Consider the following 18,045-nt stretch of genomic DNA (forward strand, 5'->3'; position numbering starts at 1 on the left):
TCACATTTGGAAAAAGTATTTACAGTTCTACCTCACTTTATGTAACTGGCGAGTCCCTGAGATATGTGTAAATCAGATTTAAGTTGTGAGTTGAATGATAGTTCAAGTGTATTAATCAATTGGCAAAGGAAAACAAAAATACTTCTGTAAAGTAAATAATAAGCATTTGATAAATGTTCTGTAAATCTGGATTTCGTGTATTAAGTGTATTTATTTTTGGAGGCATATTTATGCATGCTAGTGTGCAAGAGGGAGACCCGGTGGTACACTGGTTAAGAGCTATGGCTGCTAACCAAAAGATTGGCGGTTCGAATCTACCAGCCAATGCTTGGAAACCCTACGGGGCGATTCCACTCTGTCCTATAGGGTTGCTATGAGTTGGAATCAACTCAATGGCAGTGGGTTTGGATTGTAGTGTAAAAGAGAGGGAGAAGTCAGGATTAACACTTGTTTAAGAACATACCAGGTGTCAGGCATCATATCAGGAACAGTGGCTCCCATTATCAGGGAGCTTAGTGTTTTGTTTTTTGTGTGATAGAATAAAGCAGTATTTGTTCCCTATTCCAGCATTGTTCTTATCTTAAATCCAAATGCCTTTAATTTGAGTTTGCTTTTCCCCTACTGCCATTACCCAGCAGATTCATAGCAGACAGATTCCTGGGTGCACATTCTTTTTCTTCCCATTCAGTACTTTCCTACCCCTCCCCACTTCCTAATATAGCACAAAAATACAATTCTCAAGTCCAAGCTTGCCAAGCTTATTTACTATTAGGTGAGTTATTAATATAAACACAAATATTAAATATATATATAATAGTTTTTTTTATGTATATTAGTGTGTACATATACACATATATATAGAGAGAGAGAGTTTGTGTGTGAGACTTAGTTTTGTGTTTTTGCCTTGGCAAATGTAATTTTGTTTAAGTGACAGTAACCACTTGAGACTGCCTTGCCTAACTCTTAAGCCTCAACAAAGTTCTAGTTTCCACCCCTTGGGAACTCATTCCTTCTATGTCTGTAGCTACTCATAAGCCTCTTTGCTCCCCATCTGGTTGCCGAGACAGCCTCTCCATTCCACTTGTCACAGAGAAGAGGGGCGGTCTGTGTCCACAGTTCCCACCTCTTTGACAAGAGTTTCTTTCCCAGAAGCATAATGAGGTATGAAAGACACTGGAGAGTACTTAACTGCATTAACACAGAAGAGGCCAGGCCCCACCCTCCACTCCAATCACCTTCCAACCATCCCCTACCCCACGCTCCTGCGGGCCTGCAGATAGGAACAGCAGCACTTGTGTTAACAACTTGGCGGCTGTGGGATGCCAGACCCCAGGAAGCAACAAGATATTTCCCTCAGGGAGGTCCTGGCTTGGGATTTCCCTTCTTTTTCTATGTCAACAAAGCCTTAGTTACCTAACTCACAGGCCACAGAACAAGCCAAATTCCTGTGTTTTTTATCTTCCCTTTTTGATAGAAAGGGCCCTGTGAGACAGAATTTATACAGCTAGGTTATGTTGATTTTACTCTCATTAATTGCTCTAACCCATAAAAAAGAGTTGGGGATTAAAAAAAATTCATCAGAAAAATAAACAAACACACGAACTCTAATTCTTATTCCAGGACACAGAGAAAACAAAATATTCTTGGGTAGGAGTCCCTAACTGTGTTGGACATAATATAAGGGGTGCTAAAAAGTGCACTGTGGTACAGAATTATATCTACCTACACCCTTTTTTTTTTTTTTTTGAGGAGGATAGCTGATAAAGAGCTGATGTGAATGCAGGTTTGTTCATTGAAGAATGAGAATCCTGTAATACAAAAACAAACTTGGAATTTTCCAAGGTACAAAACAGGCTGATCAAAATTTTAAGAAATGTAAAGCTCCAAAGTCCTCATCAAAATGTTGGCAGTTCCAACCCACCTAGCAGCACCACTGAAGAAAGTCCTGGCTACCTGCTTCTGTAAAGATTATAGCCAACAAAGCGCTATGGAGCTCGGTTCTACTCTGCAACACATGGGCTTGCTGTGAATTGGAATTGACTCAGTGGCAACGGGTTAAGGTTTTTTTTTAATATATACATATAAAACACCCAATCACTTTTTAATTGTCTTTTAAGGAAGAGCAGAGCAAAGCAGAGCAGACAGAAGAAGTGAAAAGAAAATATCATATATTCCATATGGTGTTTCTACAAAGAAAGACATGGTCCCTGAGTTTGTAATATCTAACATTTGCATGTTATATACCTGAACACACAGGTACAACAGACACTTTGGCAGTCAGTCCCTGCTTCCTTGAGTTCTGCTGATTTGAAACACAGGAAGCCTTCAGCCTGCAGTGTTTGCCTCATGCACTTTCTCAACATAACATTATGGCCTTATCTGTCACTATATTGCTACAGAAATCCATCACTCCAGCTGTATGTCACCCAAACACTTTGTCCATTTCATATTTGCCACTTAATCACATCACTGCCCTCAACTTTCTCCCACTCTAGGCCATCCAAGATCTATTTCCTGTATGAGACCTCAACTTCAAATGCCCAGTTATGCTTTTTGCTTTGAACTCCCAACCCCTAATTACCTTTAGTACTCTTTTGATACACCATTTACTAGGGGGTACTGGTATTTATTTATTTTTAATGTATGTGAAGAGCTTTCCTTCTCAAACTTGATTATGAACTCTGGAACACAGTATTTGTTTCTTACTTTTCATTGCCCAGCATACTGCCTTGTACTGAGTAGGTGCAAGTAGGCTGATGCACAGCAATATAATGGTTGGAGGTTCAAGTCTACCTAAAGGTGCCTCAGAAGAAAGTCCTGGCTTCTGAAAAAATCAGCCATTGAAACCCTTTGGAGCACAGTCCTATTCTGATACGCGTGGGGCCATCATGACGGCAGCTTTTTTTTCATTCATTTCTAAGTTAATGGTAAGATGTACCTTTGTTATTATTTTTGTGAAGGAATATAGAAAATTAAGCTCAGTGGGGTATGTTTCTGATTGGTAGGTGAAGGAATTGTAGGGAGAACCTTAGTTAATGGAGTGAGGGTTGACCAGGTCAGGAAGATCAGGATGAATGCCATTGCGAAAGGCCTGTGTTCGGTAGATGTGTGTGTGTTGTTTTATGTAGTGTATTCAGGGAGGTCCTCGTTAATAAGGGAATGCTTGCTAAAGACCCGAGATAAGTGAGGAAGCAAGCTGCTGGTTGTCTGGAGAAAGAGAGTTTCAGGTAGAGTATGGCAAGGTGGAAGCATGCTTGGTATGTTTGAGGAGTAGCAAAGAGCCCAGCATGTGCTGAAGAGGATGAATAAATAGTAGTAGATAAAATCAGAGAATTATCAGGGGCCTAGATCATAGAGGACCTGGTAGAGATCTCGGCTTTTAGTCTGGATGAGATCAGAAGCCACTGAGATGTTTTGATCAGGGGAGCAAAGTTATATTACATTTTTGAAAAACTCAGTGTAAAATCGAATTTATTACCATCTTTAGTTCATGGCACACCGTAATCATTGTTCCATGCATAGCTCTATTTTTATATATATTTTTAAATAAAAACGAACACACTTGAACTTTCAACCCAGAACTTTAGCGAAGAGCTTACATCTACCTATGTGCTTGCAGTGTTCTTTATGAAACACTGACTTGTGTTGTCCTTCTCTCGTATTATCATTACTTTTAAAAAAATTTCCTTAAGACTAAACTATATTTGAAAATTAAAAGTAAACCTTTATACATAAACACATACCAATGTAGACAAAGCAAAATAATGATGTACCTTCATCTATCTTCCAGAATGATCAACTAACCAATGGCCAAACTTGTTTCACAAATTACCCCACTCAATCCTATCCCCACCCCTAGATTATTTTTTAAGTCAAAGGTATTGAAGTACAACTTACATAAAATAAAATCCACCATTTTAGATGTGCGGTGAATTTTCACAAGCATACAATTGTATAACCATCATCACTATTAAGATATAGAATTTTCCCATCATTCCATAGAGTTTCCCCATTCCCTTTTGTAGTCAGTTCCCTGCCCTGATCCCTAGCACCTACCTACCCTCTTACCTATCCCTATAGTTTTGCATTTGTAAGAATCTCATATAAATGCAATCATACGGCCTTATCAGTCTGACTCCTTTCGCTTAGCCTAGATCCATTTATGTGGCTACAAATACCAGAAATGCATTACTTTTTATTGCTGAACAGTATTCTAATGTTGGATGGACTACAAATTGTGTATCCATTTACCAGCTAATGGTCATTGGAAGCCATTTTTGGAAATTGTCAATAAAGCTGCCCCAAGCATCCACATACAGATTTTATGTGGATGTTTACCTTCGTTTCTCTTGAGTAATGAAATGAAAGAAGGGACATCACTACCACCCCTACAGAAATTAAGGAATTAGAATGAGATTGATGGTTTGTATGGTAGTGAATGTTGAACTTCGTAAGGAACTGCCAAAGTATTCTCCACAGTGGCTGAACCATTTCGTATTTCTACCAGCAGTATATGAATGTTCAAGGTGCCCTGCATCAACTCCAGCATTCAAATAGCAGGTAATGGCATTTCATTGTGGTTTTAATTTAAATTTCCCTGATAAATAAGGATGTTGAACATCTTTTCATTTACTTATTTTCCAACTATATCTCTCAGGATCTGTTCAAACATTTTGCTCATTTTTGATGATCTATTTTCTTATCATTGAGGTTTGAGAGAGTGAGAATTCTTCATATGTCTTTATTAGATACATATTTGGTAAATATTTGCTCCCAGCTTGTATTTTTTTTTTCCTTTTCAGTGTCTTTCAAAGATCAGAAATACTGCTTTCACAGAATGAGTTTGAACGTGTTCCCAACTCTGATTGTCTGATAGTTTGTGTACAATTGGCATTTTTTCTTTTTTAAAATACTTGAAAGAGTTCACCAGTAAAGCCATCTAGGCCTGAGTTTGGATTATGGTAAGATTTTTAATGACCAATTCAATTTCTTTCCTTGTAACAGATTTATTTAGATTTTCTGTTTCTTCTTCAGGCTTTTTTGTAATTTGTGCATTGTTTAGAATTTTTTTTCATTTTAACTAAGATGTTTAATTTGTTGGCACAAAGTCATTTATGATATTCTTTTATAATTCCATAACTTCTGTAGGAGTAGTAATGATGTTCTTTCTTTAATTTCTGAATTTTTTCTTCCATCTTTTTTAACTTGGTCAGTCTATCAGTCTAGCTAAAGGTTTATCAATTTTGCTGATTTTTTCCTTAGAAAAACTTTCGGTTTTATTTATTTTTCTCTTGTTTTTCTGTTTTCTATTTCATTGATTTCTACTCTGTTCTTTACTACTTCATTCCATCTACTTGCTTTGGATTTAATTTCCCCTTCTTAAAGTTTCTAAAGGTGGAAGCTTATTTATTTGAGATCTTTTTATTAAACTTAGTGTTTAAAGACACAAATTTCTCCCTAAGCACTGCTTTAGCTGCATTCTATACATTTTGTTATGTTTGTTTGTTTGTGTCCGTTCAGTCCTAAATGTTTTCTAACTTCTCTTGTAATTTCTTCACTGACTCATGGGTTACATAGAAATGTATTTTTTACTTCCCAAATAACTACTGGTTTCCTAAATTCCTTTTTGTGGTTGGTTATTAATTTAATTTCCTCGTGTTTGGGCAACATACTTGGGATGATTTCAATTCTTTTACATTTATTGAGACTCTTTCTGTCCTAACATACGGTTTATCCTGGAGAATGTTTTATGTGTGCTCGAAAAAAACGTGAATACTGCTGTAGTTGGGTGGTATGTTCTGTAAACGTTGGTTAGATAACATTTGTTTATAGTGCTGTCTATTTCCTTGCTGATTTTCATTTTAGTTTTTCCATAAATTGTTGAGAGTGGGACATGCTGATATTTCCAATTTTAATTGTCTATGTCTCCTTTCAAATTTATCAGTTTGTGCCTCATATATTTTGGGTCTCTGTTATTAAGTGTGTATTTTTAATGTAATGCATGTTTAAAATTGTTATATTTTTCTAATTTATTGATCCTTTTATTACTATGAAATGTCCTTCTTTGTCTTTAGTAAGATTTGTACTCTTTATGTTTATTTTGTCTGATATCAGTATAGCCACTCTAGGTCTCTTTTGGCTTCTCTTTGCATGGTATGTATTCTTCCACCTTTTTGCTTTCAAGCCACGTATACCTTAAACCTAAAATATATCTCCTGTAAATAGTGTATAGTTGAATCTTGCTTTTTTTATTCAGTATGATAATCCCTACCTTTGATTGGACTGGTCAGTCCATACTCATTTAATGCAGTTATCAATATGTTTGGATTTATGTCTGTCATTTTTTGCTATTTGTTTTCTATATATGCCTTGTGTTTTTTTTCTGTCCCTCCGTTCCTCCTTCACTGCTTTCTTTTGTGTTAAGCAAATATTTTCTAGTGTAACGTTTTAATTCCTCTGTTGATTTTCTAATTAATTTTGTTTTAGTTATTCCTTAAAGGTTGCTCTTGGGATTACAATATCCATCTTAACTGATCACAGTCAATTTCAGGTAAACAGTGACTCATTATCAACAAAATATAGCAATTTTACTCCAATATACTCCATTTAATCCCTCTTGCTTTGTGTTGTTATTTCCGTATATATAACATCTATATATTTTATAAACCCAGCAGTACAGTGTTGGGTTTATATAGTTTTTCATTTTAAAGATAGTAAGAGCATAAAGCAGAAAACCTGTATTAATTCAGGTTGTATCATTTCTATTTATTCATTCTCGGTTTCATGATTCCTTCTTCCAGCATCTCAAATCTGCTATTGAGCCTGTCTAGTGAATTTATTTTTTTGATATAATATTTTTAACTCTAGAATTTCCATTTAGTTCTTTGAAAATAATTTTTATTTCTTTACTGATATTTACTGAAAATATAATGAGCCATTGTCATTATCTTTTCCTTTAATTCTCTAAGTAATGGTTTCCTTTAATTATTCTTTAAACATATTTATAATAATTCCTTTGAAATCTTTGTTCCCTAAATCCAAATTCAGAGCACACACAGGCAGTTTTATTGAATGCCCTTTTTCTGAGTACAGGTTATATTTTTCTATTTCTTTGCATGTTTCATAATTTCTTGATTAAAACTGAAAGTTTAGCAACTCTGGATTTTTCCTTTTTTTATTCCCCCCTGAGTGTTATTATTGTGGCTGTTGCATGAGTGTGTGAGGGGGGATAACTTTTATTTTTAGTAACTCATGTGATATGCAGAATCTGTCTCCCTGACATGTGCAGTTGCTGAGGTCTCTGCTCAATTATTATTATTTGTATTCTTATTTTTAAGTTTTAGCTTTGATTCCTAGGGGTCACTCTTTGTTCTGAATAGTTTAGACCCATCATTGTCTTGAAGTTCAGTTCTTAATTTCTAAGCATAGCAATTTTCTAGTTATCTTTTGTTATTAATTTCTAACTTAACTTACTGTGTTCACAGTATGGACCCTGAATGGTTTCACTTCTCTGATCTTTATTGGAACTTGTTTTTGGCCCAGCATATGGCCATTAAAAAAATATTCTGCAGTTGTTCATTGCAATTTTCTGTATGTCTATTAGGTAATTTTCTTAATTATATTATTAAAATTTTTTACATCTTCCTTGCTTTTAAGTTCCTTGATCTATTTGAAATGAAGAGAGGTGAGTTAAAATCTATCTATATTATTACAGATATCATTTCTGAAAATGTTTGCTTTGTAAATTTTGAGGCTATATTCATATATTCATAGGTGCATACAAATTAGAATTGTTTTATATTCCTGAGATTAAACTTTTTCTATTATGAAATTTTCTTTTTATATTTAGTAATGTTTCTTTTCTTAAAGTTTACTTCACTTAATGTTAGTAAATCTACGGTAAAATTTTTTTGTTTAATCATTAAAAATAATTGTTTACATTAAATTAAGTGACAAGTCAGTTTTATTCCATTGTTCAGCTTAGAGAAAAGGAAATGTTGTAGCTAAAGTCTTCATAAAATGAAAATCAAGATGTTTACATTTGAGGTTTTTGGTCACATATCACACTGTCCCTAAAGGCTTGAAAAGACTACAAATTAACCTTCCATACCAATTATAAGTTGCATTTTAAAGCTACAGCTTTCAACAAACAGATGCAATGCTGGAAACACTCACTTGTCTATGCCAAGAAATTGGAAGACAGCTACATGGACAACCGACTGAAAGAGATCCAAATTTGTACCAATTCCAAAGAAAGGCAATTCAACAGAATGTGGAAATTATCAAAAAATATCATTAATATCACACACCAGTAAAATTTTGCTGAAGATAATTCAAAAATAGTTGCAGCAGCGCATTAACAGGGAACTGCTAGAAATTCAAGCTGGATTCAGAAGAGGACATGGGATGAGGGATATCATTGGTGATGTCAGATGAATTTTCACTGAAAGCAGAGAACAACAAAAAGATGTTTACCTATGTTTTATTGACTGTACAAAGACATTTGACTGTATGGATCATAACAAATTATGTATAACATTGGAAAGAATGGGAATTCCAAAGCACTTAATTGTGCTCATGAGGAACAGGTACGTAGACCAAGAGGCAGTCACTTGAACAGAACAAGGGGCATACTGCCTGGTTTAAAATAAGGAAAGGTGCGTGTCAGGGATGTATCCAGTTACCATACTTATTAAACCTGTATGCTGAGCAAATAATCCAAGAAGCTGGGCTATACGAAGAAGAACGTGGCATCAGGGTTGGAGGAGGACTCATTAACGACATGCAATATGCAAATGACACAACCTTCCATGCTGAAAGTTAAGAGGACTTGAAGCACTTACTAATGAAGATCAAAGACTATAGCCTTTAGTATGGATTACACCTCAACATAAAGAAAACAAAACCCCTCACAACTGGACCTATAAGCAACATCATGATAAATGGTGAAAATATTGAAGTTGTCAAGAATTTCATTTTACTTGGATCCGTGATGAATACAAATGAGTATTGCATTGCGAAAATGTGCAAAAGACCCCTTTAAAGTGTTAAAAAGCAAAGATGTCACGTTGAGGACTAAGGTGTGTCTGACCGAAGCCTCGGTATTTTCAATTGCCTTATATGCATGTGAAAGTGGACAATGAATAAGGAAGACCAAAGAAGAATTGATACCTTTGAATTATGGTGTTGGTGAAGAATCTTTAATATGCCACCAACTGCCAGAAGAATGAACAAATCAGTCTTAGAAGAACAACAGCCAGGATGTTCTTTAGAAGTGAGGACGGTGAGACTTTGTCTCACATACTTTGGACATAGTATCAGAAGGGACCAATCCCTGGAGAAGGACATCATACTTGGTAAAGTAGAAAGTCAGTGAAAAAGAGGAAGACCCTCAGTGAGATGGACTGACACAGTGGCTGCAACAATGGGCTCAAACATAGCAACAATTGTGAGAATGGTGCAGGACTGGGCGGTGTTTCATCCTGTTGTACATAGGGTTGCTGCGAGTCAGAACCAACTCGATGGGACCTAACAACAACGTACTAAGTTTCTTTGGGTTTGTGTTTGAAAGACATATATCTTCTTAGATTTTTTAAATTTCAGTCTGTATCTTTGTATTTAAAATGTGTCTTATAATTAGCATAAAGTTGGGTTTTAGTTTTCTATTGACCTGTCAATCTTTATATTGCAATTGAAGTATTTAATCTATTTATTTTTAATGTAATTTCTGTTTTGGATTAAGTATATTTTAATTTAAAATTTTCCCCTCTATTAGTTTGTTAGGAAACCCTGGTGGTGTAGTGGTCAAGTACTATGCCTGCTAATCAAAAGTTTGGCAGTTTGAATCCACCAGGTGCTCCTTGGAAACTCTACGGGGCAGTGCTGCGCTGTCCTATAGGGTCGCTATGAGCTGGAATCGACTTGAAGGCAATGGGATTACTTTGTTAACTCCACATTCTTTTGCTCTTAGCAAGTCTCTTTTGATTGCTTCTCTTTTCTCAGTAAAAAAGGAATGAATATTATCAACTGAGAGTAAAGATGGAGGAGAGGATGGTGGAGGTTTGGAGGAGAGAAGAAAAAGTTAATAATATATATATATATAAGAGTGGAAATGGAAATGTAGCATGACTCCCAGTAAGCATAAGTGTTCTTTTGGTCATGAAATTAGAGTAAGACTCATCAACTTGGATGTGCACTTTTCTCCAGACATGTATACATACATACAGGTAGGTTTGGAGTAGGTAGAGCTCATGATTTAATCATTGTTGGGATTTTGATAGCAAGGTATGATAAATGGAAAGCTGACCAAAGGAGTTGGCAGTGTTATAGAAGGAAATGATTATAATGATGAACCAGAGTATCTAAATTCGGTTAAGAAGAAAGTGAGTTCATAAGGTACTAAAAATCGTGAAAATGTGAACAAATTTTTTTTTTGTGTGTGTGTGTTAAGTGAAATCAAAGAATTGATGTGAGCCAAGGTAATAAAGTAAATAAAATGGAGAGATAAGAGCTACTGGTTGGAGAGTAGTATGCGTAAAATTGAGATTCTATGGGGTGTGCCCTGGTGGCTCAGTGGTTAAAAGCTTGGCTGCTCATCAAAAGATCAGCAGTTCAAATCCACTATCTGCTCCTTGGAAATCCCACGGGGCAGTTCTACTCATTCCTATAGGGTTGCTACGAGTCGGAATTGACTTGACGACAGCTGGTTTGATTCGGGTTATGGAGTGTGCAATTATTGTTAAAGAAAAGGCATAGGCATGAGCATGCGTTTGCATGACTGGAGAGGAGCGGAAGATAACATGATCGGAGGTGGAAATGTCGAGAAACTGAGGGTAGTGAACTGACTCGACTATGCGAATGTTATAAAACTTATGACAGAAGTAGGTTGGTAGAGAGGGACAATAGTCTAGTAGCTAAAACTTTCAGTTAATTAAGGAGAATAATACAGAGATCTATAGGTGTTTGCAAGAAGAATATATATTTGAAAAGAGATTTTTTAAGAAGTGAGAATAGGCTGGGTAGATTGGTAAATTAGCACATCATAAATGAACACAAACAATAACAATAATAGCAGAATAAGATAAAAAAAATCTTTAAGTTTTCTGTTAGGGCTATCATCTGGCCTTCAAGAATAGCAACATGCACTATCGCCCACATTTTAAAGATGAGACAACATGTAAATGAGTTTTTATTCATTATTTAAAAAAATATCATTTGCCACCATTTTAATTAGAAGAAAAAAATGGCATTTCTTTTAAATATTTTTGCACACCTTAAATTAGAGCAGACATCTTAGGATATCAGAGTTATTCATTATCTTCTTTTTCAAGATAAGAGGTTGTGTATTAAAAGATTTAATTTTTGATGTAGTCCCTCAAAAAAATAGACTCCTGATTTTTTTCACCACTTGTATGAGAAAGCTAGGAGCTCTGGCGGTGCAGTGGTTAAAGTGCTTGGCTGCTGACCAAAAGGTCAGTGGTTTGAACCCACCAGCCATTCTTAGGGAGAAAGATGTGGCGGTAAAGATTTACAGCCTTGGAAACCCCGTGGGGCAGTTCTACTCTATCCTCTAGGGTTGTTATGAATTGAAATCCACTTGACAGTAGTGGTTTTGGTTTGGTTTTTGGATCAGCAAGCTTTATGATATTACCTTTTCTTTAATATCAAATTAAGCAGTAATCAACACAATAGCAATAAAAACATTATCAAATTCAGTACTTATAATTCAATTTTGTCCCATGCCATGCCTTTTATGTGCTACCCTAAGGCTGGTGAGGTAGAGTTTCCCTTTAAATGGCACAGTGGAATAAGTGTTACAGTTTCAATTTTTTCCCTCTGCTTTGAAATCAATGTTTTTGCAGGATCGTGCACAAGTCACAAAAGGCTATGAGATTTGGGAGTTTACTTTGGGAGGTTATGTTAGCTGATGTATTTGTACAAACGTTAGATTCCTTTGGCATCTGTTTTTCCGTTGGTTACACTGCAGAGAAGAAATACTGGTGGGAACAAAGGCAGTGGAGATATGGAGGGGAGGGCATAAGAGATCTTTGGTTGACCTTATTACTAGTTGGTATTGGGTGGTAACATTAGGCTGTGTTCTGTCACGTATAGATTGGGTGTTCTTGGGCAAGTCCTTTAACTCTTCAGAGCTTCAGTTTTCTCAGCCGTAAAATCTAAATAACAAGGTATATCCTGACTATACCAGAGGAGTATAGACTAATATGGCTATATTAGAGCACTAAAAATATGTTACTAATGTTAACTGGGCAATCGCTAATTCTCATTTAGAATCTGGTGCCCTCTGCTTTCTGCTCTTTCTGAGGGTGCCCAGTCTGATATCATCTACTTTTGTGTATCTGTGCTAGAATGTTGTTGTTGTCGTAAGGTACTGTCAAACTGATTTTTGATTGATAGCGACCGCATGTGACAGAACTGCCCCATAGGCTTTTCTAGGCTGTAATTTTTATGGATAACATATGGAAAAATGGAAATTTCAGAACACTTAATTGTGCTTATGAGGGGCCTGTACATAGACCAAGAGGCAGTAGTCCTAATAGGACAAGGGGATACTGCATGGTTTAAAATCAAGTATCTTAGTCATCTAGTGCTGCTCTAACAAAAATAGCACAAGTGGATGGCTTTAACAAAGAAAAATTTATTTTCTTACAGTCTAGTAGACTAGAAGTCCAAATTCAGGCATCAGCTCCAGGGGAAGCCTTTCTTTCTCTGTGGGCTCTGGGGGAAGGGCCTTCTCATCAAGCTTTTCCAGTTGAGGAGATTCTCAGGGCAGGGACCCTGGGTCCAAAGGATGCACTATGCTCCCAGCACTTGTTCCTTGGTGGTATGAGGTCCCCATGTCTCTCTGCTCGACTCTGTTTTTTATATCCCAAAAGACATTGGCTCAAGACGCAATCCAATCTTATAGATTGAGTACTGCCTCATTAACAAACTGCCACCTATTTCCCCTCATTAACATCATGGAGGCAAGATTTACTACACATAGGAAAATCATATCAGATGACAAAATGGTGGACAATCATACATTACTGGGAATCATGGCCTAGTCAAATTGATACACACATTTTTGAGGGACACGATTCAATCCATGACATCAGGGAAAGTGTGCATCAGGGTTGTATCTATTCACCATACTCATTCAATCTGTATGCTGAACAAATAATCCAAGAAGCTGGACAATGTGAAGAAGAATGCAGCATCAGGATTGGAGGAAGACTCATTAACAACCTGTGATATGCTGATAATGCAACCTCACTTGCTGAAAGCAAAGAGGACTTGAAACACTTACTGATGAAGATCAAAGACTACAGCCTTCAATATGGATTACACCTCAACGCAGAGAAAACAAAAATCCTCCCAACTGGACCTATAAGCAACATCATAATAAATGGAGATAAGACTGAAGTTGTCAAGGTACCATTTTACTTGGATACACTATCAATGCCTGTGGAAGCACAGTCAAGAACTCAAATCTGTTGCAAAAGACCTCTTTAAAGTGTTAAAAAGCAAAGGTGTCACTTTGAGGACTAAGGTGCACCTGACCCAAGCCATGGCATTTTCAATAACCTTATATGCATGTGAAAGCTGGACATTAATAAAGAAGACCAAAGAAGAATTGATGCCTTTGAATTATGGTGTTGACAAAAAATCTTGAATATACCACGAACTGCCAGAAGAATGAACAAATCTGTCTTAGAAGTACAGCCACAATTCTTCTTAGGAGCGAGGATGGCAAGACTACGTCTTATGTACTTTTGAACATGTTGTCAGGGGGGACCAGTCCCTGGAGAAGGATATCATGCTTGGTAAATAGAGGGTCAGTGAAAAAGAGGGAGGCTCTCAACAGATGGATTGACACAGTAGCTGCAACAATGGGCTCAAACATAACAATGATTGTGAGAATGGTGCAGGACCAGGCAGTATTTTATTCTGTTGTACAGAGGGTCACTGTGAGTCTGAACCAACTTGATGGCACCTATCAACAACACTCTTTATGGGGACAGATCATCAGGTCTTTCACTTGCAAGCCTCTGGATGGGTTTGAACTGTCAATCTTTGGTTAATCGTTGTGCCACCAGGGCTCCTTTGTGCTAGAATAAACCCGTTGCCATGGAGTTATAGTGACCCTATAGAATAGAGTAAAAATGCCCCGTATGATTTCCAAGGAGTGGTTTGTGGATTCTAATTGCCGACCTTTTGGTTAGCAGCTGAGCTCTTAACAACATTCTGTCAGGGTTCCTTGTGCTAGAATAGGGCTACAAAATGGCAGGAATGCTAGATCTGGGATTCCTATCCTACCTGACAGCCATCTGATGCAATGTCTGGTATAGAATTGTCCCTCAGCACATGAATAAATGACTACATTACCGACTGGGCTGAATTCATTAATTAATATTTCCTGCCTCTACATCAACATCTAAGGTGGAAACAGTTTGAGCTTGACTGCTAACTGAAAGGTTGGCAGTTTTAACCAACTCAGTGGTGCCAAGAATAAAGGCCTGGAAATCAGCTTCTATTAAGATTATTGCCAAGAAAACCCCATGGAGAAGTTCTACTCTGGAACACATGGGGTTGCCATGAGTCACAATCAACTCGACACCAATTAACAGCAACAACATCAGCATCTAGTCCCTTTTAGTGTCAAGCCCATATTTCCTGACCTATTCAATACTAGTTTATGCTTGTGTTGAAAAAAATCTGAACACTATGCCAGTGAATTGCCTTGGACATAGCTATGTTGGACAATAACCTAAGTCTGAATTCCTTGGTAAATTTCGCTTTGACTGTACTCTGCCAACATGTTTCTGATCATTTTGATCCAGCAATGTGTATAGGCATATAGTATCCCCTCTTCCCTTAACCACAAATAGAGTCACCTTCTTAAAAAGGTAATTTGGGACACCATTTCTGAAAACTCTGTGTCCTTGTGGCATTCATCCTGGTGTCTTGAACACTCTAAGTTTATCTTGAGGTGTAGGGCGTAGTTTATGATGTCATCTGATACCACATAATTTGGCCCTTGGAAAAGGATTCCTTTGCCCTGAATGGAAGTTAAGCCATTTGAGGGATGTATACAATTTTTTCATACTCGTAGTGACCATATAGGACAGAGTAGAACTGCCCCGTAGGGTTTCCAAGGCTGCAAATCTTTATGGAAGCAGACTGCCACATCTTTCTCCTGAAGAGTGACTGGTGAGTTTGAACTGCTACCCTTTTGATTAGCGGCCAAGGGCCTCACCGCTGAGCCACCAGGGTTGCTGTGCATTGGAATTGACTCGATGGCAGTGGGTTTTTTGTTGTTGTTGTTTGTTAATTTTTTTACATCTTTTTCATTTTTCCTTCCATCCCTATTTTGTTCCTAGGTTCCCTGTCCTTAGATACAACCTTTCTCTTTTTCTTATAACCCAGTCTCAAATCTGTTTTACAAGCTCTGTTGGGTAAGGATTATCTCTAGTGAGCTACCATCCGGCAGGTCAGGAATGAACAGTGTTCTCCTCTGCTCTGATCTCTTGAGAGTTCATGCTCTTTGAAGTTCAGACCTCTGGGATCAGACTTTTCTTTAAAAAGAGTCAGGGCTAGGTTCTTGGAAGCTTTTGCCCATGGGAGTATGTGGTCTTGACTGAAAGATTTGACTGCTGTAGGGAGACTGAGAGGAAGACAAAGCTTTACCCAACTACTGCTGGCTGATCCATGGGGGAGGAGTGCTGTCTTTTTCCCCCAGTCAAAGCTCTTCGCCTTTATCCTGTACACATGCACTTCATTGAGCTAAAGCTGTAGAACAGTGCAGGCTTGATTTATGAGGGCTGCTTTTTTCTCCTGATCCCGGCTGGCACAGTGCTAGATGCTTTGCTTTTATGTGTCCACGTCAGGGGGCAACTGGCGACCAGCTGTTGGAAACTGGTTTAAGAAAATAATAAAAATAAAAATACCCACGGACTGTCCTGTCATTCCAGGTTTCTGGTACCTGCCATCAGCCTTGGAATCAACAAGGGAGTTTTTTCCACTTGGAATGTGATTTCCCTATGACAAAAAGATTTATATTGTGCTGGAATGATTTCTAGGTACCAAGGGGTCTTGCTTGAGGTCTAAGTTAATAATTGAGGCAGTTAGAATAATAACTCACACCACCCCCTTTATTCTTGAAGGGTCCCCAAGTATAACATATGTAATGTACTCCCAAACCTGGAGCTCCTGCTAAGCTCAGCTCTCTCTGAGGTGGAAGTAAACACCTGCACAGCACCATACAAAGCTCCTCACCTAGGTAAGGGGTTACGATGGGAGCAAGCGCCAATGGCAGAAAGAAAGGAGCAGGTTGTCTTTGGAGAGTAGCTCCTTCATGTACATGAGCAGTGAAAGAGATACATTTAATGACCAAGGTTAGCTGACTGCTCCAAGTCAGAGAACCTTCTTAAGCATTTTTTGTACTGTATATGCTACACAAAGACTCCCCAGTGGTTCAGTGGTTAAGCGTGCTCTGCTGCAAACCAGAAAGGTTGGTGGTTCAAATCCACCAGCTGTGGCCACAGGAGAAAGATGTGGTAGTCTGCTTCCATAAAAATTACAGCCTTGGAAACTCTATGGGGCAGTTCTACTCTGTCCTATAAGGTCACTATAAGTGGGAATTGACTTGATGGCAATGGGTATATGCTATACATGTCAACCACCTCAGGGCATTTACTTACTTACTTGTTTGTAATTTATTTATTGCATATTTTCAAGAAAGATTTAATGAGTTAGAATTGACAGTGGTGGGTTTACAATAAAATACATGTAAAATAAAACAGTTACTATTCATGTGGACTGAGGAGAAAATAAACGTATCAAAAGCTTAAGCCAGTAATTGTCAAACTAAGCTACTCAGTCAATTAGTTCTGCTGGGTGTAAACAGGTATTTCTTGAAAAGGTAGTTCTGTAATCAAACAAGTTAAGCAACTCTGGGTCAGGGGAGGGAGAAAAACAACACAGATTTTTTCTCTTCTTTCTTCCTTTTTCTTTTTAATGAAATATTTCCTGGTCCTTTAATTTTCTAAAAAGTACCGTAAACTTCCAAGAGGGGAGTACCACTGTACACTTTTTCATGGTATTCTGCAGAGCACACTTTGAAATACAGAACTATGCCAAAATGCTTTCTAGAATGAAGCAGCAATTTAAGTTTCAAGCTCTTTGTGAATCAAGACCAAAAGGACATTTAGATGAAAAAACAATCTAAATCTTTAGATGAGAATGACATTTACTCTTGGAAATACATTTTAAAAGGCATTTATACCATGATTCCTTATTCAAAGAATATTAGATAATGTGTTGGCATATTGCCATGAGCAGTGACTTTGCCAATGTAGACGTGTTCTTGTTATGGACATTTCTAATTTTGACCTGTAATACAAGATGGGAAACACTGAGGAAGGCATCAAATTAAAGAAAACAAATAGAAGGTTGAATTGCAAGATAAAATACAGGACACCCAGTAAAATTTGAATATCAGATAAACAACAAATACAGTATTTGTATAAATTTGTCCAAATACTGCATAGGATATACACTACAAACTTGTTCGTTATTTAGTTGAAATTCAAATTTTATTGGGTGTCCTGAAGTTTTATTTGCTAAATATGGCAACACCTACTGTTATTGTCATTGTGTGCCATGAAGCTGATTCTGACTCACAGTGCACCAGTGTGACAGGGTAGAACTTCCCCATAGGGTTTCCTAGGCTGTAAACTTTATGGGAGTAGATTGCCAGGTCTTTTCTTCCGTGGAGCCTCTGGTGGGTCTGAGCCACCTACATTTCTGTTAGCAGGAGAGTACTTAACCATTGCACAATGACGGCTCCTTGGCAACCCTACTAGGAGGTCAGTTACTGAGTCATGTGTTTGAATCAGCCAGCATGTAATATGTAATAATCACTGTGACTGGCATTGCCATGGCTCTCTTTCAATTGGCCCACTATGACTGGACAGTCCACAAGTTGTCCAATCTGTCTTCACCCGCCCCACCACCAACTAACCCTCAGGAGTTCTAGCTCTTATC

Source organism: Loxodonta africana, chromosome 3, assembly GCF_030014295.1.
Source record: "Loxodonta africana isolate mLoxAfr1 chromosome 3, mLoxAfr1.hap2, whole genome shotgun sequence".
NCBI classification, from domain to species: Eukaryota; Metazoa; Chordata; class Mammalia; order Proboscidea; family Elephantidae; genus Loxodonta; species Loxodonta africana.